Here is a 24,313-nt window from a genome sequence, read left to right as displayed (position 1 = left end):
CAATTCTTCATTTGGTGGGTGGAAGCATGATTTTACATGGAGGTACACCACCTCAAGATTAGTTAGTAGGTAGTATAAAATATTTTAATAAAAATGTATTTATTTGTATTTATGCATGTCTGTATTTATTTACTATTACATCCATATCCCACCTTTCTTCCAAAGAGCTGAAGGGGGCATTCACGATTTCTCTCCTCACCATTTTATCCTCACAACAACCTTGTGAGGTTAGTTAGGCTCAGAGTCAATGACTAGCTGAAGGTGACCCAGTAAGTAACAAACTAAGGCGCTTAAAGTTGTTTGCAAGGTTTCCTTCCTCACCATTTTATCTTCACAACTACCTTGTGAGGTGGGTTAGGCTGACAGACAATGACTGGCCTGAGGTCACCCAGTAATAATAAACTAAAGGCTGCAAAGCAAAGAGAAAGTTCCTGACTGCATGTTTCCTCCTTATGGCCAGATGTGTGTGTGTTTACATGGAGAATCAATGGGGGGGGGGAGATTAACCCTTGTCCCCCTCAGGTTGTTCACTCCTAACCTATTTTCAGCTCAGCTCCAAGATCAGATATAAGCCAAGCTGAGGGAGAGGGAGGAAATTACTTGGGGAGGGGGCATTCTCAGTGGGAATGGTAGCCAGATGTAAGAAGAGACAGGGCTCCTGAAACTTTTAACAGTTGTGTAAAGGAGGAGATTTCAGCCAGTGGGGCACGTGCTTTATATACAAAAAAATCCCAGCTTCAATTCCTCTATTTTTTCAGGAATGCCTCTGCATGAAACCCTAAAGAGCCTCTGCTCATCAGGGTAATACTAAACTAGAAGGATGAGTGGTCTTATTTGGCATTTTTGCAGATTCCATAGTGGAGACTGGTCCATTCAGGCAAATTGGGAGACCACCCCACCAACCTCAGCCTTCTCTCAGCCAATCCACCCTGGGCTCCTACTGGGAGGAAGGGCAGGATATGAAATCAAATAAAAAAAATAATCAATCCCCACCTGCCTGCCTTCTTACAGGCAGGCTCTGGTTGTCAGCTGCCCTACCACCCTCAGCCAGCCCCCAACTTAGCCTCAATGACCTTACTCTCAGTGTTGCCCCTGTAGAAATCAGCAGGCAGGAGGATGGGAATGAAACTAAAATTGGTTGGCTCTGCCTGTCATTGGCTCTGGCTCTACCTACTGTCTGTGTTTCCTGCCTTCTGCCCCACCTGCCCCAATGGAAACCAGCCACCACCACTGAGATTCATATGTTTGTAATACATCTCTTTCTGGGTTCCCATCTTCCTGAGTCTTGCTAAAGATAGAGGCAGTTGGAGCCACCTGAGGCATTGCACCACTGTTGGCATAGACTTCAGCAGAAGCACCAGCTTTACATGCGCATCCTACCGAGCAACCAGGGGCGCGCACACAGAAGACTCTGGATGACCGAATGCACAGGACGTGTTGTGCACCCAGATCAAACTAGGGAATGCCAACCTGAGGGCTAAAACTTTTTGAGCCATTTGCCTTAAAATGACATTTCTGAATTTTCAAGTTAAGCTCTGCAACATAATAATTATATCTATTCAGTCTATTTTGCGACACGCAAGTGGTAAATCATCGTTTGTAAGACGTGTGCTCAATCAGGGAAGAAAAAGGCATGTAATTATGTTGTTTATTACAAATCCCAAAAGAAACAAAGACTCTTTAAGATGGAAAAACTTGGGTGGGAGGGAAAGAAAGAAAGAAAGAAAGAAAGAAAGAAAGAAAGAAAGAAAGAAAGAAAGAAAGAAAGAAAGAAAGAAAGAAAGAAAGAAAGAAAGAAAGAAAGAAAGAAAGAAAGAAAGATTTCAGCTGCAGTGCTAAACAGACTTGTTATGAGGCAAATTCCATTGAACTCAATGGGATTTACTTCCAAGTAGTGATGGGCAAATCAGTCAATTCTGGTTTTACTTAGTTTCTCATTTTTCCAATCTTAATTTCAGTTCTCCACATTTCCATATCAGTTTGCATTTTTTTAAAGTTCTCATGAAAATTCATCTGCATATTAGTGTGAATTTCTCCTAATATGCACATTTTTATATGCAGTACTACCTAATATACACATATTTGCAAATCAATTTTCCCCTAATAGAATGCACTTTTCTTATTTTCACTAATATATGCATTTTAATACATATTTTACCCTAGTACATGCTGCTTCTTTTTTTACACGTGATTTGGCTGGAGAACTGCATTGCAAAATTCAGAAAGTGCACATTTCCAAGGATGGATGGGTTTTGGTCCACATATTGTTTTGGAAAGTGTGAATTTGGTAGGTTCACCTTTAAAAGTGAACTGAACTGAATTTCTCCCCTATCCTGATTTTCCAAGGAAACATGCTTAGGATTGTATTACACATCTATTAGGTTGCTTCTGCAAAGACACAGAGCTAGTGAAATATTTGCATCTGTTATGACATTAAATTTGGCACCTATAAAGTCAGCAAAGAATGAATAAAACTCACAGATCTGTTCAGAAAACAGGGCCTCACTATTAGGTAAAAAAATGGTCAACCTTTTATACATCCAACAGTGTCAATAATATCAACTTTTTTGACAAAAGCTAATCTCCGGGGTTTGAGCTCAGCGGGCCTCTCCCAATTTTCAGCCTTTGAAGTGTTGAAGGGATTAAAGTCATGTGTCAATAACATGACCTCTGACCTTAACATGGAAGTTGTCACTGTCTTTTCTCCTTGCTTTTTTTTTTTTACACCCAAGTGGATGGCTTGAGAATATGCACAAATGCTTAAAGATCGCATAGTGGGCCCCAAATTTTACATGAATCAATGAGCACAAGGCTAAACACACTTACTAGGGAGTAAGCCCCATTGAATGTGATGAGATGGGCAGAGCAATAAAAATATTGTTATTAATATCAATATTTTAGCTGCAGAAAATCACTACATAAAAATCCAATCCTCAACGATAGCGAATAAGTGAATTAACGGAAAATTAGGTACCAAATCCAAATTGGGTGGAATTCTAGCACATCCCTACTGTGGAGTAACTAATGCTTGTTCAGGAGAGACCACATGCTTGATCGGCTCTGGATCTTTTGTAGGAGTGATCTAATAGTCCAGCAGTGCAATCCTAAACACATTTTCTCAAAAGTAAATCCCACTGAATTCAATGGATGGTGATCAATGTCAGTCCTTTTTAAAGTTAATAGATATGACTTTCAGTGGGTCTTCTCTGAGTAGGACTTAGTTGAAGACAACCCAATGAGTCTTGCTTCCTACATTGTTTGTTGGTTTATAAGGGTGTTTGACAAAAATTTAAGAATGGATTTGAAGACTCTGAACATTTCTACGCCTTTTGGTAGGAATGCATCACTGATGCTGCTGCAGATGATCTGCAAAGTTCTTTGCCTGTTCCAGTGTGTGAAATGTGGACCTCATCACTGTGATTTATAAAAGTTATGCTCCTCTACTGACCTCATTCAGCTGCTAATACTAATGGCTCTGTAATGTGATTGTGAAAACAATTATTATTTGATGTATACCCCCTGATTGTATCTTTTTTTTTTGCTCTTTATAATTCAATAAAACTTTTTTTAAGTTCACACAGATTATCTTCGTAGCCTTTACAACAACTATGTAAGGTTAGCATCATCTTAATCCCCAAATTGTAGATGCAAGAAAAGGCTGAGGCTGAAAGATTGCAACCCCCTAATAAGGCCACCTACTGAGGTCCTGGTGGAGGCAAAATTTGAATGGGGGATTCGTTGATTCAAAGCTCAAGGGCTTAGCTATTATGCTGCATCACCCAACAGAGACACAGCATTCTGCCTTATAGCAAGTCAGACCACTAGCCCATCTAGCCTACTATCGTCTGCACAGACTGGGAGTGGCTCTCTAGGGTTTCAGAGATGACCTGGAGATGACAGGGATTGAATTTGGGATCACCACATGTAAAGCAGGTGCTCTGCCGGTAAGCTATGGCCCACCCCATAGGGAAGGAAGGATGCTGCTATCTTGCTATAGGACAGTCTCGAAGAGTTAGAGCAAATTGCACTTCAGTTTCAATATGGTCTTACAAGCTACACAAACTGCAGAGCTGCATATTGAATACAGAAGGAGCTGAGATATAAACCGTGCTGGTTCTCTATTGGAATTTCTGTCCACTGTTGAGATTTATTGGGAAGAGAATTACTTTCACTGCAGGCAACCTCACTAAGTATACAAATTGATCTCCATCCTCCTTATTTGAGAAACGAATACCTTGTATATAAAAAGGGGGCAGATCTACTCTCTCTCTCATTTCACACTGGAATGAACAAAAAGTAAGCCCAAGGTAAAATTGACAACAGGCCAGCAAAAAAAGCAAAAGTGTTTTTTGACACAATCAAAATTGTGTCCCCCCCCCTTTTTTTTATTTGTTTGCTTTGCAAATTCGAAAGGTGAATCCACAGGCTTTGGATGCTTTCCTGAAATGGCTTGGAAAATGGCTGCGTTGGATGCAGTGGCACCAGGTGCACTGGGACAAATGGGGCACTGCCCCACCAAGCTCATTCTGCAAGCTTTGATCTCATCTCCAATCTCTCAGCCCTACCTGGAGATGCCAGGGATTGAACCCGGGACCCCTTGCATGCAAAGCAGATACTCTACAACTGAGCTATTTCTCTCCTGCCAAAGCCTCCACCTGTACCCACCTTTGGGAGTGTGATCCTCTGTGTGTTTGTTCACCAAGTAAATTGCACCAAGGTCAATAGTCTTCCTCCCAAGTTAAGTGTCCATCCGATTGCAGCCTAAAGCTGTCAACCATTTAAAGTCTCTGCTTGGTATGTCATCTGCTTTTATATAACATTCACATAAATTTGCATGTTGCCAAACGTCCATTCCCAGGTCCTTTTGAGTTATTGAAGGAAGTGTAGGAAGCAAACTCTATCACTCATCACGAGAAGGAGAGGTTCTCTTTTATGTTTTCTTCTTAGGGCTTATCATTCGCCCTGCTAGATCAGACCAATGGCCCATCTAATCCAGCTTCCTGCTTCTGTCAGTGACCAATCAGATGCTTCCAAGAAAACCCACAAGCTGGGCTGGAAAGCAATAGCCCTTTCCTGCTGTTGTTTCTCAGCAATCTATCCAGTGGTGTACTACCTCTGCGCAGGGAGTTTCAATTTAGCTACAATGTCAAAAAGTCACTGATAGTTTTATCCTCCATGAATTTGTTTAATGACCTTTTAAAGCCATCTTTAAAATTTTGTTGAAATTTTAAGGTTTTAATGTGAATTATGTATTTTTATGTTGTACGTCTCCCAGAGTGGCTGGTAAACCAGCCAGATGGGGAACTAATAAATTTAATAAATAAATAAATCTAAATAAGAAACCGTTGCCATATCCTGAGATAGTCAATTCTGTTGGTTAATCATGCATTATGTTAAGAAGTGCATCTGCCCAGGATCTACAGCTGAATCAACTGTATTATTTCATTCCTCATCTGAACCAAAAGTAACCTTTAAAATTAAATAGGTATGACCTTACCTCTCAGCTCTACCAATTAAGATTTGCCCTCACTGTTTCTCTACATGCACATATACATCATTCATGCACATGGGATCTTACAGTGGTCTGTAGGCAACATGAACGGGTCTCTAGTCCCAAGGAGCTTCCAATCTAAAGTAAGCAGCAGAGAAAGAGAGGAAGGGAGGGTTCGACAAAAATAAGGGGAAAAAGAATGTGTGGATATGCTGTTGCATGATTTGCTGTACACTGCCCTGATGTCTTGTGAGAACATGGTATATCAATACTTTAATAAAGGAAGGAAGGAAGGAAGGAAGGAAGGAAGGAAGGAAGGAAGGAAGGAAGGAAGGAAGGAAGGAAGGAAGGAAGGAAGGAAGGAAGGAAGGAAGGAAGGAAGGAAGGAACTTTTTGTAACAGTTTATATTTTGTTCCATAAAAAGTAACATTAACAAGAACAGCAAAGAGTAATATCATACATAGATTTGCATATATTGTAAATCATAATACTTTTCATGGCATGACAAGCATTTTTATCAAATATAACATTTATTATTTATTTTACTTGCTTATCCTTATTCCAACAGGTGTCTCCTAAGAATGAACTTTGCACATGATGCAGAACGGGGGGAACTCTCTCTCTCTCTCCATATCTAATTTCTCCTTTGAAGTGAATTGTGGATCTCTTGTAGGCAAAGACACTCCATACATGCACTGGAACACCCATATCCAAATGTATTGATTAGTTAGATTTTTAGCACTGTTTGGGGGTGTGAGTTATTTTTGCAGAAGTAACAGTTTATATATATACATACTGTGCTAGCCAAAGACCATGAAAAATACATTACAGTATACAAAATCTACAAGGGTACAGAAAGCAATATTTCAAACATGACAGAGCAAAGCAGGTAAATTACCATAGGCAAACTCAGCGTCGACTTAAAACTCTGAATCTCCAAGACAGTTTCTAGCAATTTTGCCTAATTCTCTCTTCCTAATATTTTTTGCTGCCAAGGCAGAGAGAGCCACTTTATGCGTAGCAACAGTTAAAACTGTTACTTTTCTGCCAAAAAATGGGGGGTGGGATGAAAATGGAAATGGACTGCCTTCAAGTCAATCCCGACTTATGGCTACCCTATGAATACGGTTTTCATGGTAAGCGGTATTCAGAGGGGGTTTACCATTGCCTCCCTCTGAGGCTAGTCCTCCCCAGCTGGCTAGGGCCTGCTCAGCTTGCCACAGCGGCACAAGCCAGCCCCTTCCTTATCCGCAGCTGCCAGCTGGGGAGCAACTGGGCTCCTTGGGACTATGCAGCTTGCTCCCGGCTGCACAGGTGGCAGGGCACATAACCCCTGAGCCACTCACTGTGGGGGTGATCTTTAGCTGGCCCTTGACACCCAGGAGACACAAGTGGGGATTTGAACTCAGAGACTCTGGACTCCCAACCAGGCTCTCCTCCCCACTGTGCTACACCAGCTGTTGGAGGGTGGGATAAAGAATATTAATGAAGGGGCTGATGGAGGGCAAATGGTCAGACTGGGTTTTCTTGTTGCTCTGGATCACAAACATGGGAATCAAACCCATTCACAACCACCCACACATTCTCTCTCTCTCTCTCTCTCTCTCTCTCTCTCTCTCCCATCCCATTTATTTAATACCCTCTCCTCCAGCCTCTCACCCACAATAAAGGTATATCTTTGTCCTGCAAGATTTGTTCCTGCCAGGCTGATGTTACCTTTTCCCCAACAAAAAGCCACTTGTGTTGTCATTAATTTATGCAAAACCCTCTTGGATGTGCAGGCAGGGAGGGGGGGACTCCTTGGAAAGAACAGGAAATAATTCAATGACTAATTTCTCTGATGTCTCCCTTCGGAGCATATGCAAAAAGTTCTTCATCTCTGGGGAAGCGAAAAAATAAAGATCTTGTTTGTGTACAAGGCCCTTTTGCAAGATTTTTATCGCAAGCAAACTAATGTGCTACCCCAAACATGATATATTTCCACTTTTGTACTGCTGACTTCAGCTTACTAATTGCCTGACAGCATTTTCTTTGTTAAGCTTTAACTGTGATCATCACACTTTTTGTTGTACTGACAGTAGAAATATTCAGTAACAGACGACCTAAATACATCATAAGCACCACTGTACTGATCTTTCATAATGAAACAAGAGCTTTGGGTATTTCATGAAACATGCGTATGGAGTCATTGTCAGGAATCATGGTTATTCAAGCCAGAACAACCCCCCCCCAAAAAAAAGATAGACTAAAAGCTTTTTTTTTCTGACAAAGCAATCAGATTCTGACTATGCATGACTGACACAGCACCTAACATAAAAGATTTGATTTTATTCTTTTTTTGGTGAAGGCGGGAGACAGATTGGAACCAAGAGGACAGAAATGCCAAAAAGTGTTGAAAACAGTGGATTTCTGTGGTTATATATGCCAGGAGGCGTTACCTGCTGATCCAACAATTTTCCAGTCCTATAAAGGTCTATATTATTGTTGTTATTTCATTTATGAATTGCTTCTCATGACAATCTAATAACATATATCAGAGGTTCCCAAGCTGTGGTCCGTGGGCCACCAGTGGTCCACAAGGTTCATTCAGGGTGTCCACAGCATATCTGTAAAACTTCAGTTAAATACTATGCAGCATCTAGTATAGCACATTACAGTTGCTACAACAGACAGAAAAATCATTAAGTGCTCCACCAAGACCATTGGCAATTGTTGAGTGGTCCATGGGGGGGGGAAGAGTTTTGCAACCACTGACATGTATAAAACAGTACAGAAATGCATTAGATGAGGAGAAAATGGAAAATGGAAAAAATTGATACATTAATCCAAACCGCCGACAAAAATGTGTTTGTCAGGAGAAATTCGCACAAGAATGCTGGAGAATTTTCACGAAGATTTTATTTTTTTAATCGCCAGTTGTGGAGAAATGTGGAGAAGTGAATTTAAGATTGGAGAAAATGAGAAATGGGGAGGAGCAAAACGGACGGGACTTTCCATCCTTACCACCAAACTAGGGCTCCTTCCCAAAGGGCTTAGGTATTCCCACGGAACTGAATGGGAGGCTCTCTACTTTTTAAAAAAGAAATGTATTTCCTATTTATTAAATTTATATCCTGCCCTTCCTCTAAAAAGGACCTTGCAGTGTACACACAAAGAGCTGTGTACTCAGAAACACTGTTGGGATACCTCCAATTGCTTAAGGACCTCCTCCTCCTTCTCTCCCTCCCCCTTCCTCCATTCTTGTCAACTGCAACCCATTCACACAGTAATCTCTACCCCGACGCACACTCAATTCTTTATTTGCAAAGATGTACCTTGGAGATGTTGGTGTTTGCTGATGTTTGCGTGATCAGCGCAGCTTACACTTGAGATTGAGACGGTCAAGAAACTCCAGAGGCAAGAGATAGTTTATGTTGATGAAAATAACCAGAGGTAGTATTGCCTATGGGTCAACAGGAGACTCAGAAAGTCATGAGGAAGAAGCAAAGAGCTATGCAGCTTCCGAAGCCACCCCCGTCCCCCCCCCACACACAGACTCACCATGATCTCTAGAAAACCTCTTCAACCTACCACGTTGCCTGGATGTTTGCAAACTTACTGTCCCTCCCTCAGTGATGCAAAGCCTCGTTTTTGACATGCATGTGGGGTCCGTTTCAACCCTGCCAGTTTTTTGCAGGAGAGATTCCAGCACAAACCAGAACTTGCAGTTTGCACATTTAAAAGTGGATTAAATGCTCCACTTGACAGAGCATAACAAATCCGCTTTAAAAAAAAAAAGAAATCACAGACTTTTTGCAGTTTGGAAAGTAATGGGAAGAAGCACTGAAAAGTGAGGGGTGAGCAAATTATTCATGGGAAAATGTGTAAATGCCCCACAAGCAATTCAGGTTGAATGCAGGTAATATTGTCATATAACCTCCCGGTAAGCAAATCTGAACAAATGCTCAGCAAAGAGCAGACATAGTCAAACCACTACACAAGCTTTGTGCAAGGGAATCAGGATGAATGCTGAATAAACTATTCACCTGGAAGAGCCCTTATGGTACCCTTGGTTTAGATACCTCAATTGTTCAGTAAACCAAAGGCAACAGGCTGCAAAAAGCTGGCTTTCAAAGGACCAGTTGTGTTGATTAGGGAACCAGAATTTCAGCTTGTACAGATTCTTTATTTGGGAAAAAAAGAAAGAAACAAGGGTGAATACTTCATAGCTTCTGTTTGAAGAAGAGTACTGTGCAACTCTAAAGCTGGCTATCATTTTAAAATAAATGGTCCAATAGCAGCCAAAACAGATCCAAGACTGTACATGTTTGCTTTTTTTTTAATATGTGCTTTTAATTTGGGTGTTGAACTGGATGGCACTGATCATTGCAGGGGTCAAAAAGGTGATAACAAGTTGTAAAAATGACCTTACCGATGGCTGCTTAGGCGTAAGTAATGTTTTGAAATTGCCTGCAGCCAAAACTGCCAATTCTAAGCTGATTGTAATAAATTAGGTTCTTCTATACGAAATAATGTGATCAATTTCTCATTTCGCTGAATAAATAAGCTGGAAGATAGGGAACTGTCTCTGACCCTCGGTTAACCCCTTGCCTCATTATTCATATCAAATCTGTGACACGCATGTATGGAACCTCTGGTTCAATTTTGGCTAATTATTCGTTAGGACTGAAGGCTCTCTGAAGTGTTACTGATTGTACAACTACCCAGGGACTCCGTGTCATCGAATGAAAACAGTCCCAAGAAAGCTTCCCAGGCTGTGAGGTTTTGACACATGCAAGATGAGAGCAGACAATTATCTCCAAACAAAACGCTTGGCAAGGAACAGCTGGATGCTTGTTCCATTTATTTAGTGAGAGGAGCCCTTGCTTGCCGTGAGCGGAATCTCCCTCTCTCCATCACAAAAATAGAGACTTGGTAAGAAAGGGAAGATCCTTTTTCCAAAAAAATTTAGGGAGTTGACCATAGATGTGGTTGGTGCACGTGCAGTCCCCAGTGGCTGGATCCCCACATCTGAATGGACCAGACCAGGTTCTGCAACAGAAACCGTGTGAACACAGCAGCCAATGAATGACTGGTGTTATAACAGGGACCAAATTCCATTTGGGAAAGAGAGATGCTGCACTAACTGATAGCTCTTATTCCGCATAACCAGGGGTGTAGTCATCCAGGGTCTCGGGTGGTCTTAGACCCTTTCCCTTTTGGGGAGCAGAGTCCCAGCTTGGTCCCTATGTCACCAGCATCCTATGAGCTAATCAGCATGAAAGGGGAGTGTGTTAGCCTCTGAGAAGAGTCTTCTAACATGCCTCCTTGTCCTTTCCTGCTGATTGGAGTCAATCAAAGTGAAAGGAGGTAAGCCACCCAAGGAGGTGAGACAGCCAGCGAGAAGACTCTTTTGAGCAGCTAACGAACTCCACCCTTTCATGTTTATTGGGTCCTAGGGACATTTGTTATGGGAGAAGAATTAACAAGGATCTCATTCTCAACCCAGCAGCCAAAACAAAAAAGGGGGGTAGGGGAATGAAGGGACCCTACACTTCTGAATTTGTCACTACACTACTGCACGTAACTACTGAAAGTACAGGAGCCATAACTTCCTTTGCATCTTGTCTCTCACTCCATGACCCCCACGCACCATCCAGATTGCCTCAAGGTGAATTGGGCATTGCCTCAGTAACCTTACTCTGGTCTCAGCCAATCCCCCCACCTTGCTGCCTTCTTACTGCCCAGGTGGTGGCCCTGACTGTCAACCTGCCCTCCTCCTCCTCACTTCTCAGTGTTGCCCTTGTAGAACGCAGCAGGGAGGAAGCTGGGAGCAAAACTAGAATTAATTGGCTCTGCCTGTCATTGGTTCTGGCTTTGCCTACTGTTCGGGCTCCCTGCCTTCTGCCGTACCAGTCCCAATGGGCGCCAGCCACCATTTGCTCAAGGGACTTCACCACACAAACTATGGCCTAGCAGAATCCTTTGCAACACCACAGACACTGGAACAGATTCAGAGGAGGGCAACAAGGATGATCAGGGGACTGGAAAGAAAGCCCTATGAGGAGAGACTGAAAGAACTGGGCATGTTTAGCCTGGAGAAGAAAAGACTGAGGAGAGATATGATCACACTCTTCAAGTACCTGAAAGGTTGCCACACAGAGGACGGCCAGGATCTCTTCTCGATAGTCCCAGAGTCCAGGACACAGTATAACGGGCTCAAGTTGCAGGAAGCCAGATTTCGGCTGAACATCAGGAAAAACTTCTTAACTGTGGTACGACAATGGAACCAATGACCTAGGGAGGTGGTGGGCTCTCCAACACTGGATGCATTGAAGAGGCAGCTGGACAGCCACCTGTTGGGTATGCTTTAAGATGGATTCCTGCATTGAGCAGGGGGTTGGACTCAATGGCCTTATGGGCCCCTTTCAGCTCTACAATTCCATACTTCTATGACACAATCTGATGGTTGCCCCCAAGAATCCTTCTTGAATTGCTATAGCTTTGTGATGGAGTGCACCTGCCATCTCCAGGTAGGGCTGGAAAACTCCCACATGTAAGCCTGGGAAAGCAATGAGACTCAGCATCGAGTAGCCTTCCCCAACTGGTGGCCTCCAGATCATTTGGACTACAACGCCGACCAGTCCCAGCCAGCATGGCCAATGGTCAGGGACGATGGGAGTTTTATTCCCAGCACCAGGTTGGGGAAGATGGCGTGCAAGGTGGGCTAATGAGCTGGCTGATTATAAGGCAGCTCCCTATGTTCCTGTTGCGGGCCTCATGTCTCAATTTGCACATTGTTGCACCAATACATATTTTTGCAGTCCTAAGCTGCAAGGAACAATCCTGGCAGCTGTTAAACCAGCACTTCCTGGTGCTCTGTGCATAAGTGCTTAGCTCTCTCTGGACCCAAGACCTTGGGAAGCTGGCCACTGCCAGTCTCAGAAGACAAGGCTGGAGTTAACGAACCAATGGCCTGACTTAGTCAATGGCAGCTTAAGATGCTCTGCTTGCAGCCAGCGCCATCACTTTCCACACTGATTGTCCCTGTTAAAATGAACACCAGTTATTGATGGGGTCTTTCTCACGGTGCCTTCCCGTCTTTCTCCTGTCAGCCGTTTCCTCCTCTGCCCCGAGAAAAAGAACAGATATTCAACCTGATGCCCTTATGGAGCCCTACTTCCCTTTGGTGGATTATCTGGGCTATGACCTTGGATCAGCTGCAAGAAATGACTTCCAGCATTACGCTTTCTGCTATGACAGTTGCCTTTGTGTCCATAGAACCTTGTGGAAATCAAGCAAGCATTCGAAACCCAAGGTGATTGTAGTTGTTGAGCTCTTCCCCTTAAAGTCAAGTTATGGAGAAGTCATTTTCTACCCACATTCTGATCCTTGGGCTGGGGATGGTTGGCCATCAAATAGCTGCCACTTTCTTCTGACTGTTATATTTATGAAACATTTATCCCACTTTGTAGTGATGTACAGGATTCACACACACATTATTAACCTCAGAACAACCCTAGGAGGTTGGTTAAAGGTTGGGGCCAACATGGAGCTCTCCAGGTGTTGTTAGATTACAACTCCCTCCATCTCTTGCCATTGGCAATGCTGGCTGGGGTTAATAGGAGTTGTAGTCCATACTAACATGAGGTTGCCCAGCAAGCTTTGTCGCTAAGAAGGGATATGAGCATACCTCTCCCTGGTCCTCGTCCAACACACCAATCCAGTGGTGGGGAGCTTTTTTTTCTTCAACCTGAGGGCTGCATTGTCTTCTAGGCAATTTTCTAAGAGTTACATGCCAGTGGTGGGTGTGGCCTAGGGATGGGTCAGAATTTTGATTCAGTTTGCATTTCATGCTGAATTTGTCAAATGTGCACTTTCTGAAACAATATGAGAACTGAAGCACAGCCATCCTTTGAAATTTGCATGTATTCGAATTTTGCAATGCAGTTCACCAACCAAATAATGTTCACAAAAATGCATATATTAGGGGAAAGTGTGAATAAAAATGAATGTATGAGTGAAAATAACATGCAAAATTCCATTATATGATTAGAAATTGCTTTCCGAAACGTGTACATTAGTCTAAACTCCCTACATAAATACGTTCATTAGGAGAAATGCAAACTAAAATGCTGGAGAATTTTCATGAGGATTTTTTAAAAAATCGCAAATTGCTGCAGAAATGTGGGAAACTGAATTTAAGCCTGGAAAAATGAGACACAGAAAGAACCAAAACTGACAGCTCTTTCCTTCCCTAGTGCAACCAGAGGCAAAAGTGTGTGGAGCAATGAATGCAAATTTTACCTCTGTACAGCAGGCTGGTTTAACACATACACACAGCTCTCTGTCCTCCATCTAGGCAAGCAAGAACCATAATCAGAGTTCAAGGCCACACCGCAGCAAAGACTTAGGCTATGAAGTGCCAGAGAGGGATATGGCCTGATAAGAGTGGGTGTGGCAAGAGGAGAATTCCAAGGGCCAAATAGAAAGGCCTGGAGGGCCACATTCAGCCCCTAGGTCTGTGGCTTCCCGCCCCTGCTCCAACCACTACAACACTTCACCATTATGTCCCAGGGCGAGTTACAGAAATTTAAAATACTGTATTAAAACAATCACAGCATGTTACATGCACAGGTGACAAAGGCCAGGGTAAAGCGGTGTGTCTGTTGCACTATGTAGCGAAGGTGCCAGGCACGCCTCTGCAGAAAAGGAATTCCACAGCTGAGAGGCTGCTACAGAGAAAGCCCTCTCCTAAGCCACCATCCCCCAAATTTCTGAGGGCGGAGGAATTCCCAAGAAGACCCCCTCTGCTGATCTTATTACCTGAGAGGGTCTGTAGGGAAGGAGCCATCTCTGTCACTTATTACGACTGTGGCTGAGCTCATTAATGAAATCCACTCAGTAGAATCAGTCAGAGGAAAGCTCAAATGTGCATTGATAGATAGAATGGAGACTTCCTGACGATTGGACTGTTTCTTTTTGGGGGGAGGGGAGGACCTTCTGGTTCCCCATCTTATCCATCCCAGATAAGAAGCCTTGTGGAGTGATTGACTCACCAATAGAAATACTGGAGGGGGAACATAACCTTTTCCTTTTTCCTTTGGCAAAAAAATAAATGAGACTTTTTGTTTGCCACACGTCATGAGGAATCGCTGCATTCCCTTAAAATCCTTTGCTACGGCTGAACTCTAGTGCAAAACAGGAAGCCGCAAAGGAGACAGGGTCAGAGAAGAATAGATGGGAAATGCTCTTCTTTGCCTCTGTCCAACAATATCAACAATGGCCCAGGGCCAAAGAGCTGGACTGGACACTAATCTGCAAAAGCCACAAACACCAGGGATGTTTGAGGAATTCAATCTTCCGATACGAACCGGCCTGGGCCGCACCTCCCAGACTAAAGTGTGGATCAGAACATAACTATCCTAGATTTCACATCTCCCCAAATGTTTGACTTCAGTGGGATTCAGGGGTGGCAGTGGCTCTCTGGTTTTGGGAGGGGTTCTTAGGGCAAAAAACACACTCCTATTGAAATGCATTTAATCAAACTGTTTTGAGATAAAATATCTTTATAAATGTGTGTTTTAAATGACAGTGGATGTTTTTTTCAAAAATGCAAGTTTGTTCAAAAATATGATTGATTTTTTTTTAAAAAAAGAAGCAATCACAGATTAACTGATAAAGACATGAGCAAAGACATCCACATGGAACGGATGTAGACTGATCCATCTACTGCTAACCATCTCTCTATCAGCATCACATCATTATCCCCTTCTACCACCAGGGGGCAGGACTCGGTCCTTGAAAAAGATTCAGAGCACAAGACCATGGTGCAAATTTGCATCGGATTTGCCTATGCTGATTTGTATGTAATGATGGAAATTCAACCCAAAGGGAAACCATCCTGTAAGCAATATTTTTTAAAAAAGTATAAAAGATGGGGAGGAAGATAGCAGATCCAGTCCTCGGTGTAAAAAGTCCAGGTATCAAGGCCACCAATAATGCCCCACATCTGCCACCTACTCCAATCTTGTTTTAAGTTTCATAGGACCGTAGGAAGCTCCCTTATACAGAGTCAGACCATTGGTCCATGTAGCTCAGTGCTGTCTACACTGACTGGCAGCAGCTCTCCAGGGGTTTAGGCAGGAGTCCTTCCCAGCCCTACCTGGAGATGCTGGGGATTGAACCTGGCACCTTCTGCATGCAAAGGATGTGCTTCGCCACTGAGCTACCGCCGTTGCTCTAAGAGGATGAGATCAAGGCAGATGCTTCCCTCTCTCATGCGGCATAAACAAGGCCAGAGGCTCTTTGTTCAGTGGTGGCTAAAGCCTTTGTACTTTTTGCATGCAGGCAGGGCTCCCCATGGAGGAAGCTACCAAAGGTCCATCTATGTCAGCATTGACTGCACCGAATGGCAGCAGCTCTGCAGGATTTCTGCCAGGGAGCCTTTCCCAGCCCTACCTGGAGACGCCGGGGATTGAACCTGACACCTTCTGCATGCAAAGCAGACACTCTGCCGCTGAGCCAAGGCCCTTCCCCGAATGTTCATTCTTACAGGCAGGCACACACAGCATCAAGGAGCTGGGAGGGTTCTTGGAGATTAGGAAGACTTGACACAAGTGCCAGGTTACAACCATAGCACCTCCGTGGAGTGAAGCAGCAGCAACAGTGGCTTATGCGTGCGCGTGGATATATTTCCATGTTTACAAAGCTGACGTTCCAAGAGAAAATCACACTCCTTGTGTGCAACATCCTTTGAAAAACAATAGCGGGAGAAGGGAAGGGGAAAAGCCACCTCCAAATATTTAGGTCTAACTTCTCTTACCCGTTTGCATGTGGGCAATTATTTGCTGGCTCGTGGCAGCCGTCTGGCATTCTGCCTCCTTTCGCAGAGGCACATTGCCAAGGTTTGGTGAGATTCAAAAGCGCAGCATGCTCAAGAGTGTGATCCGCACCCTGCATATGCCAGCTTCATTCCATCAATGGAAAAGGGAAAGGCGGGGGAGAGAGGGAGAGGCAAGCTGGCTTAATTGGTAGCACTGGGGAGTTTTGAATCACCAGCTTAACAGAGTTAATTTGTTCCGTGCATATACGTATAATGTGTGACAGCAAGAGACAGAAAAAGAGAGAGATGATGCAAATATCAGCAAAAGGCACGGTATGGCCCTCTCAGGACTATGTCATTCAGAATACATGGGGGGGATTGCTCATCCGACTATTCCTACACATCAGAACCCTAAATGTGGAAGGCTAGCACATCAGGGAAAATGCTATATTTCCTTCTACTTTATCCACATCACAGAAAGCTAGCATATCATGAAGGAAAGTCCCAACATAGGATCTTATTTTTCACATGGTGAACAATGCAATCCCCGCACCACATTCTGAATGACCTGATTTTTATTTATACTTCTGTCCTGTTTCTTCGCCAAAAGTGCCCCCTCTCCCAAAGCAGCTTACCGTGATGAAAAGTAGACACACAAAAACATGAAGACCACACAGAGCAGATTCAAACATTCAAAACATTGTGGTATAGTCCTACCAGTTGTTTATGTAGTTGCCTCCTGTTAGATTTTGTGTTAAATATTATTATTGTTACGTATCACATCATTTAAATGAAAACATTAAAAAAAAAACTACCAGGAGGCAACAGCCACCAGAAGCTGTCCAAAGTGCTGAAAGCTATTCCAAAAATTGTTTCAGCACCTTGGACAGCTCTTTGAAAGGTCAGACTAAAACCCAGAGTGGATTCACTGCCCCTCTGACATTGGAGCCCCCAGTCTCCACTGTGTGTACCTTCTCGACACCTGGTAAATTATAGTCTTCCAGCAGCTATGGCTGCAGGATACTGTTAGAGGCAACTGTGCACCAACCCTTAAACATGCCAGTTTTTCTCAATGGTTGCTTGATATAGCCAGAAAATAAATGCAACCTAAATAATGTTTAATTGACAGAACAGATTGTTTATTCTCAAATAATAGCACTAAATTGCAGTGCTTAAAAAGTACTCAGTTGCTATCAGCCCATTACAGCAGCTGGAGTCTCATATTTTTTCCTCCTGCTCCAAGACCAGGCAGATGTAAAAATGAACTGTAGCCTAGTAGCCTGAAACTACTTGTGTTTTAATGCTGTCAAATATTTGGCTCCCAGCCTCCAGCTGTTTTTGTGCTGATCTCCGTTACAGCTGTCAGCCTCTGCCTGGCATTGAGATGGGGAGTGTGCTCAGGGCTGAATCCCAACCGAAACAAGTTTCTCAGTGTTTTGGCATCATCTTCTTGCAAGGAACGCAGCCCCAATAAACCATCAATGCTGAATGAATGGGTTTGAACTAAGCAAAACCTCTGTTTCAGTGACAAAAGAAGAAATCTTGTGTTGCATTCCACTAAGACCTATACAGAATAGATTCACTGAAATGAATGAGCCAAAGTTAGTTGTGGCTATTAGATGGGTCTGCTCTGAGTAGGACTAGCACTGAATACAACCCCTTGTAAATAAACACACACACACTTATACATATATCTCCTAGGGCAGTCTCCAATTGACTTTCTGTCAGTGCAACTGACACAGTGAACTTTCCCCTCTCTCCTCCTCCTATACCCCCCTGAAACCTGTTCTGGGTTTTCCCCCAACTGTCTGGAGCAGATTTGGGAAGGGCACAGGACACACTCAAGCAGAGAACTGAGGTGGAAAGCCCTGTCACACAAAAAGAAATCCTTGCGCTGATGGAACAAGGGAGTTGGATATCACTCCCAGGGTTGCTTCCTCTCGTGAACTCTAATCTAGAGCCTCATGTGTGCTCCAGCACTCACATGAAGCATCAGCACTTGTAGGCCTTCACAGATTTCAATGGAAGAGAAAGCTCCATATTCCTTGTCATGCCAGTGGACCTGTTCACTTCATTGAAGTGAATGAGACAGCTACTGTGAATGACAGACCTCACTGCACACAAGACAGGCCTGCAGCCCAGAGGGGGCAAATGGGGGTGCCGCGGCCCACCAAATTGTGCTCCCCCGGAATTGTTTTGGGGAAATTGTCTTTTTAACTTGTGACCCCCATTTATAGAATGATCGTTTGTTTTAGGAACAGGAGCAATTTTTAGAATAGGACCCTCTGAAAAATTTAGCAAATAAGGCAGGGCGAGGGCACAACAAAAGCCTCATCTGGAAGAGCCCCAAAAAGTCTACTGACTCAAGACTTTTCCTAACTTAGGGTGGATTTTTCATGATCACAATCACTCTATAATAACTTTAAGTGGGCTAGAGTTAGACTCCACCCCTGGGACTTTCCTTTGCTCTGCTTTTCAGTTTCAGTTTCAGTTGTGTTCTTTAACCAGCCAGCAATATAGAAGCATATTTGTTTGCCTGCAGTAAGTTTATTTATTCTGCAATTATTATAATGAGTAGAACAAGATTGGGTGTTTATTCCTAAAGAGTGAAATGCAGATATAACTTAAAGTGATCTGAAAAAAATGACTACCCTAAGTTACTCTTTATTCGTTTAAAGCACTCACTGTAATCACAATCATAATAGCTATTGTTTCTTCTTTTTCTTGAGTACTTGGTGGCAAAGGATGAAAACAGCCTTAGATGAATAGAAATATTGCTGTATACACTAGTGTTATCTAGCTGGCTGGCTGGCCACATAGGCTGTAACTCAGGCCTAATTCCTGATTTTCCCAATATGTGCAGCTCAGTGTGAGGCCCTTTCAGGTTTCTGTACAGAAAAATCAACCCAGCAACCAGGAAAAAAACAAATCCCCAATCACTTTCCCCAATTAGTTTCCAATTGCTTCGTTAGCCCTTTATGTAGCAGTCAGTTTAAAAGGTTTTCCCTTAACTGTCCAACAGGAAGGAAAATCTAAAGGTCAGGAACAAAGCTAGAAGGAGGGACTCTCAAGGACGAGTTAACAAACACACCCTAAAGTATTTGTTTACTCTCTGCCCTTCCTTAAACCTGTATTGTGGACACGTTTTGTGGACAAGGTGGAATTTAAAACTGAGATACCTAATCCAGCATCAAAGCCAAGCTCAGGAACTCACTGTCATTACAAAATAAGTTCAGTCAGGCTTTTGAGTTTGGTATTCCTGGAGATCTCTCAAAAAAGGGTGAGACAATTCAACAGATTAACTTCATTCATGTAAGTTAACAAACTCTCAACCACAGTCTGGATGGAGAAGAAACTTCATTCATGTAAGTTAACACACTCTCTGGATGGAGAAGGAGTGACGGGAGAGGTCACTGCCTTGCTCTTCCCCTGGCCTGACCCTCACATCCTCTCTGCCAGTGGTGGGGGGAGATTGGCTGGCGCTATGCACTCCTCCCCCCAACTGGCCCACCTAGAAACATGGCTGGCCCAATGAGAAATGTGGCTGTCCCACCTAAGAAGCAAAGCTGGCTACAGGGCTGTCACAAGGTATTGCTTAAATTGTGGCAGAATTCGTGCGCACACTCATAAAGCTGGTAGGGGAGGATTTTCACATTTAAAGCCTGAAACTTGTTCTATTTGCCCACTGTTGTAGAGTTTTCCGGTTTGATATGCACCTTTCTAACTTTGACTCAAGAGGAAAGTGTACAGCAGGAAGGGTTTGTCGGCTGAGACAGAGCTGTAGCAATAGCCTCCTGGTAGTGGTGTCACTAGCATTTACTGGGGCCCCATCTGCACTTAAAGGAGTACCATACGGCCTTCAACAGTCATGGCTTCCCCCAAAGAATCCTGGGAACTGAAGTGCTGAGAGCTGTTAGTAGACCCACTATTCCTCTCACACAGCTGCAATTTCCAGAGTGGTTTAGCAATTAATCTCTCTCCCCAAGGAACTCTGGGGATTGTAGCTCTGTGACAGGAATAGGGGTGTCCTAATAACTCCCAGCACCCTTAACAAGTTACACTTTGCAGGATTCTTTGGAGGAAGCCATGGCTGTTGAAAGTGGCATGATACTGTATTAAATGTATAGTGCAGATGGGGCCTAGGACATAGAGGGATATATATATTTAAGGCCTCTATATATTTAAATTAGCTTATGCACATTTTATGGACATTATTTGCAACTCTGCAAATAATGTGCCTTCTTTTCTGGCAATGCATGAGTGACCACTAGAGATGGGTTTCTCATTCTTCCAATATCAAGTTCAATCCTCCACATTTCCACATCTGTTTTTTTTAAAGAAAGTCCTCATAACAGTTTACCAGCATTTCGGTGCCAACTTCTCCTAATATCTATTTTTCTATACAATTCTGCCTAGTGTACACATTTTTGCAAAGCAATTTTCCCTAAGTTAACACATGTTTGAATGTTCTTTTCTCTAATATGGGCATTTTTATGCACATTTTAGCCGTGTATGCATTTTTGTATAGATTACTCGGCTGGAGAACTGCATTGCAAAATTCAGGAAAGTGTAAATGTGGGGAGATGGTTTTGTTTCAGTTCATGTATTGTTTTGGGAAGTGCAAATTCAGTATGTTCACCTTTAAATGTGACCTGAATTGAATTTCTCTCCCATTCCTAGTGTCTATCCTAAACTGAACAGAGGCAAAGGAGTTTAGGCCTAGTTGCTTCACGTATAGAGATATACCTCTCCTCCCTCCACTGCTTCATGAATAGTCTCACACATTCAGGAGGGGACAGTGTTCATACAATGCACACCTCTATCTTAGCTCAGCACTAAAAACTTTCCTTCCATCTTGCCTTTGCTTGTTGAGATGAAAATCCTTATAAATAGTACCAGATTGCACAGCGAACCTGGATTTCTTTAATCAGTTGTGTTGAATCCTTCAAAGCGCAGTGGTGGAAATAATCCAGATTTTTTTAAAAAACAAAAGTTTGAAAATAAGATGAAATGAAACAACAGACGGCCTGAATCCTCTGGACAATGTGAGCTACCTGAGTTTGCATGAAACAAAGCCAAACTGCGAGGCAAATGACCAGGTTCTAAATATAGCCATTTGTGGGAGACTCTTGGCAAGGAGTCGAAAGCATTCGGTTTGCCGGTTCGGTTGAGCTTGAAAAACAGTCAAGCCTCACAGTGTAAACAAAAAGCAGCTGTTTGCTTTGAGCATCTGCCCTGGCTACTCGTTTGCAGTAGCTCTGCCCTTTCTCGCCCCGTCCATAATTTCTTAAGTGAAACCGGGATCAAGCCCTGCATAGCGTGACTCACACATTGACTCCATCACCCTGAGGCAATTTTGTTATTTTTAAGCCTGCTGTGAATGGTGGTGATGTGTCCTACATTGCAGAAGATGTTCCTCTGTTTGAGGGGATATTAGATGCAGTGGAGGCTAGTCCATAAAGGTGAATGGGGCACCACTCCACCAACCTCAGCATGCCTTCAGCCAGCCCCCACTTACCTGCCTTCTTACTTCCAACCAGTCCAGAGGGCAGCATTGCTTCTCACCTTCCTCTTTCTTAGTCTCTGTCCTGCCCGATCTCGAAGAACTCAGACTCAGACACGGCTATCTGGTTTTTTTCCTTTTATTGTAGTAAGAGGCAATTTCAATTCAGTGCACTTCATGAACCTACCTAAGGCTTACTCAGAATTCAGCATCTTTCTAGGACTAACTAGCCAAGCCTTTCCCAACCAGTGTGCCTCCAGATGTTGTTGGACCACAACTCCCATCAGCCTCAGCCAGCATTGCCAATGGTCAGGAAAGATGGGAATTGTGGTCCAACAACATCTGGAGGCACACTGGTTGGGAAAGGCTGAACTAGGCACTACTTCGCTACTGGAAGCTGCTGGAGCAGTGTGAGGAACTGGAGGCCCCTGGAGGAATAGCAACACCACTTGTGGATGCCCAACTCCTTGCTTTGTATTTTTTATATAATGACATGAATGCATGGTATCCGTGGGAACGAATCCCTCCCACTATCAAATCTGCAAATCCTGAACTTGTTGCAAGTTGGTCAGTAGGGCAGATAATCTGGCAAAGAGATTTCCCTGGAATTTATACAATAATCGATGCACATCAGTGGTCTGAGTGTTCAGCCAATCAGGGACGCACTTTGAGATGCAACAAGAAGGTGAGCATTTGGACCAGTCACTCAAGCGTATGCCTCAATAAGTGCAGATGACTTTGCAGCCTTTGTCGGACTTTCTGTACAGGAAGCAGTGAAAGGTGTTCTTGATCAGGGATGGCAAGCAGATTCATCAACTCATGTGGTTATGCCTAAAAAGCCAAGTCCCCAAGAGCCTTCATTCAACAGATTTCATCCATTATCAGAACATGATCCAGTCACACCAATTCCTAATGAACAGCAGTTGGCCCAGTTAACTGACTATGTGGCTCTTCTTGAAAACGGATCATTCCAGTCATTCATTCATTGCATACTTCTAGATCCTTTAATATTATGTTTATCCTGTTGAATGTTGTTGTATGTGCATTATTATACCACAAATGTTATGGTTTATTTTTTGTCCCACTTTTGTGGTACTTTAGTGCTCAATATACCTTCTGGCAGATGCTGCCCAAACAAGCAGCTAGAGGGGAGTGGTATAAAAAGTTATAGGATTTCATCAAGAAGTTACAGGACTGGCTGGAAATGAAGCAGACCACCTGAAAACCTTTTGCAGTTTCAAACAGTATTGAAAGTAGGATCATGTATAACCATCCTGATAACATCATACAGATGGCAACAATGCAATAACATCACAGAATAACTAAAAAAAATTGGAATGATGTGTGAATGATCCTGTATAAATCACCCACTAATGCATTTCTATTGCATCAATGCAATTTTGCAGAATACACCTCCAAAACACACACACACAATCTGGAGGGAGGCCCAGTCGCAACAAAATGGAAGGAAAAAACCCAGCTGGCATGGCAATCCAGAACATTAACAAATAAGATAAGATAAAATAACCAATTGTGGATGGAGAACCTATGGTTGCTTTCAAGAATCGATGGAGAAAACAAGTCAAGTTTAAAGCAATTTGGCTTAATTAGAAAAAAAATATTTAAATTTTTGCAGGTTGGCTTTGCGAGGGTGGATTTCTACTATTTCACTCTATCAAGATATTCTGCATCTGGTGGGAAAGAATCCAGGGGTTTTAGTCTCTGCTAGCTGTTGTCCATCTCCATCAGCCCTGGTTCAATAGCCCCTTCTACAAAATACTTCACTCGTCTGTTCTTTAGTCTAGTGTTCCTGCTCCAAGCATAATCTAAGCCCCAACTGATGTTAGACATAGGAGATTAAAAATAAAATAAAAAACCACCTCCCCCAATGCATGTGAAAGGTTGATTGACTGAACTGTTTTCTAAGCTTCTTTGGAGTGGGAGAAAGGAGAAAGAAATCAGCATCATCTGAGTGTATTGGTCTGAAGGTCCATGATGCAGCAAACTTGCTAGAGCTAAGCAGGGCTGGGTCTGCTTTGCATGGAGAAGGTCCCACATTCAATCCCCAGCATCCCTGCCAGTCAGTCTAGACAATACTGAGCTAGACGCATCATCGGTGTGACTCAGTGTATGGCAGCTTCCTACATTCCTATGGTCAGACCCTGGATGGGAGACTGTCCTTTAAACCAACAAGTTGTTGAATTCAAGGATGAAAAAGAGGCCAGATAGAATAAACAATAACATAGGGACCTCAATAACTAAAGAATCTTCTCTTTACATATGTACATGCCCACACTCTATGATCATCAACAGAGGCCCTTCTTCAAGTATCCCCTCACTCTGAAGGTCAGAGGGTGCCTATAAGGGAGAGGGCCTTCTCTGTTGTGGCCCCTCAGCTATGGAATGCTTTCCCCTAGCTTCCCTAGGCCCTACATTAATACCCTTTCAGTGCCAAGCAAAGACTTTGCTGTTCACTTAGTCTTTTCGGGGTTTCGTTTTCATTGTATTTTGAAA

General features: G+C 43.2%; 1 pseudogene; it reads left to right on the top strand.

Annotated features, from left to right (window-relative positions):
- Window positions 1-19,815: 19,815 nt before the first annotated feature.
- On the top strand, window positions 19,816-22,827 carry LOC133369398 (COP9 signalosome complex subunit 8-like; annotated as a pseudogene).
- Window positions 22,828-24,313: the final 1,486 nt, after the last annotated feature.

Source organism: Rhineura floridana, chromosome 13 (genome assembly GCF_030035675.1).
Source record: "Rhineura floridana isolate rRhiFlo1 chromosome 13, rRhiFlo1.hap2, whole genome shotgun sequence".
Taxonomy (NCBI): Eukaryota; Metazoa; Chordata; class Lepidosauria; order Squamata; family Rhineuridae; genus Rhineura; species Rhineura floridana.
The sequence above is the reverse complement of the archived record's forward strand: the minus strand, read 5'-3'. Positions and strand labels throughout refer to the sequence as shown.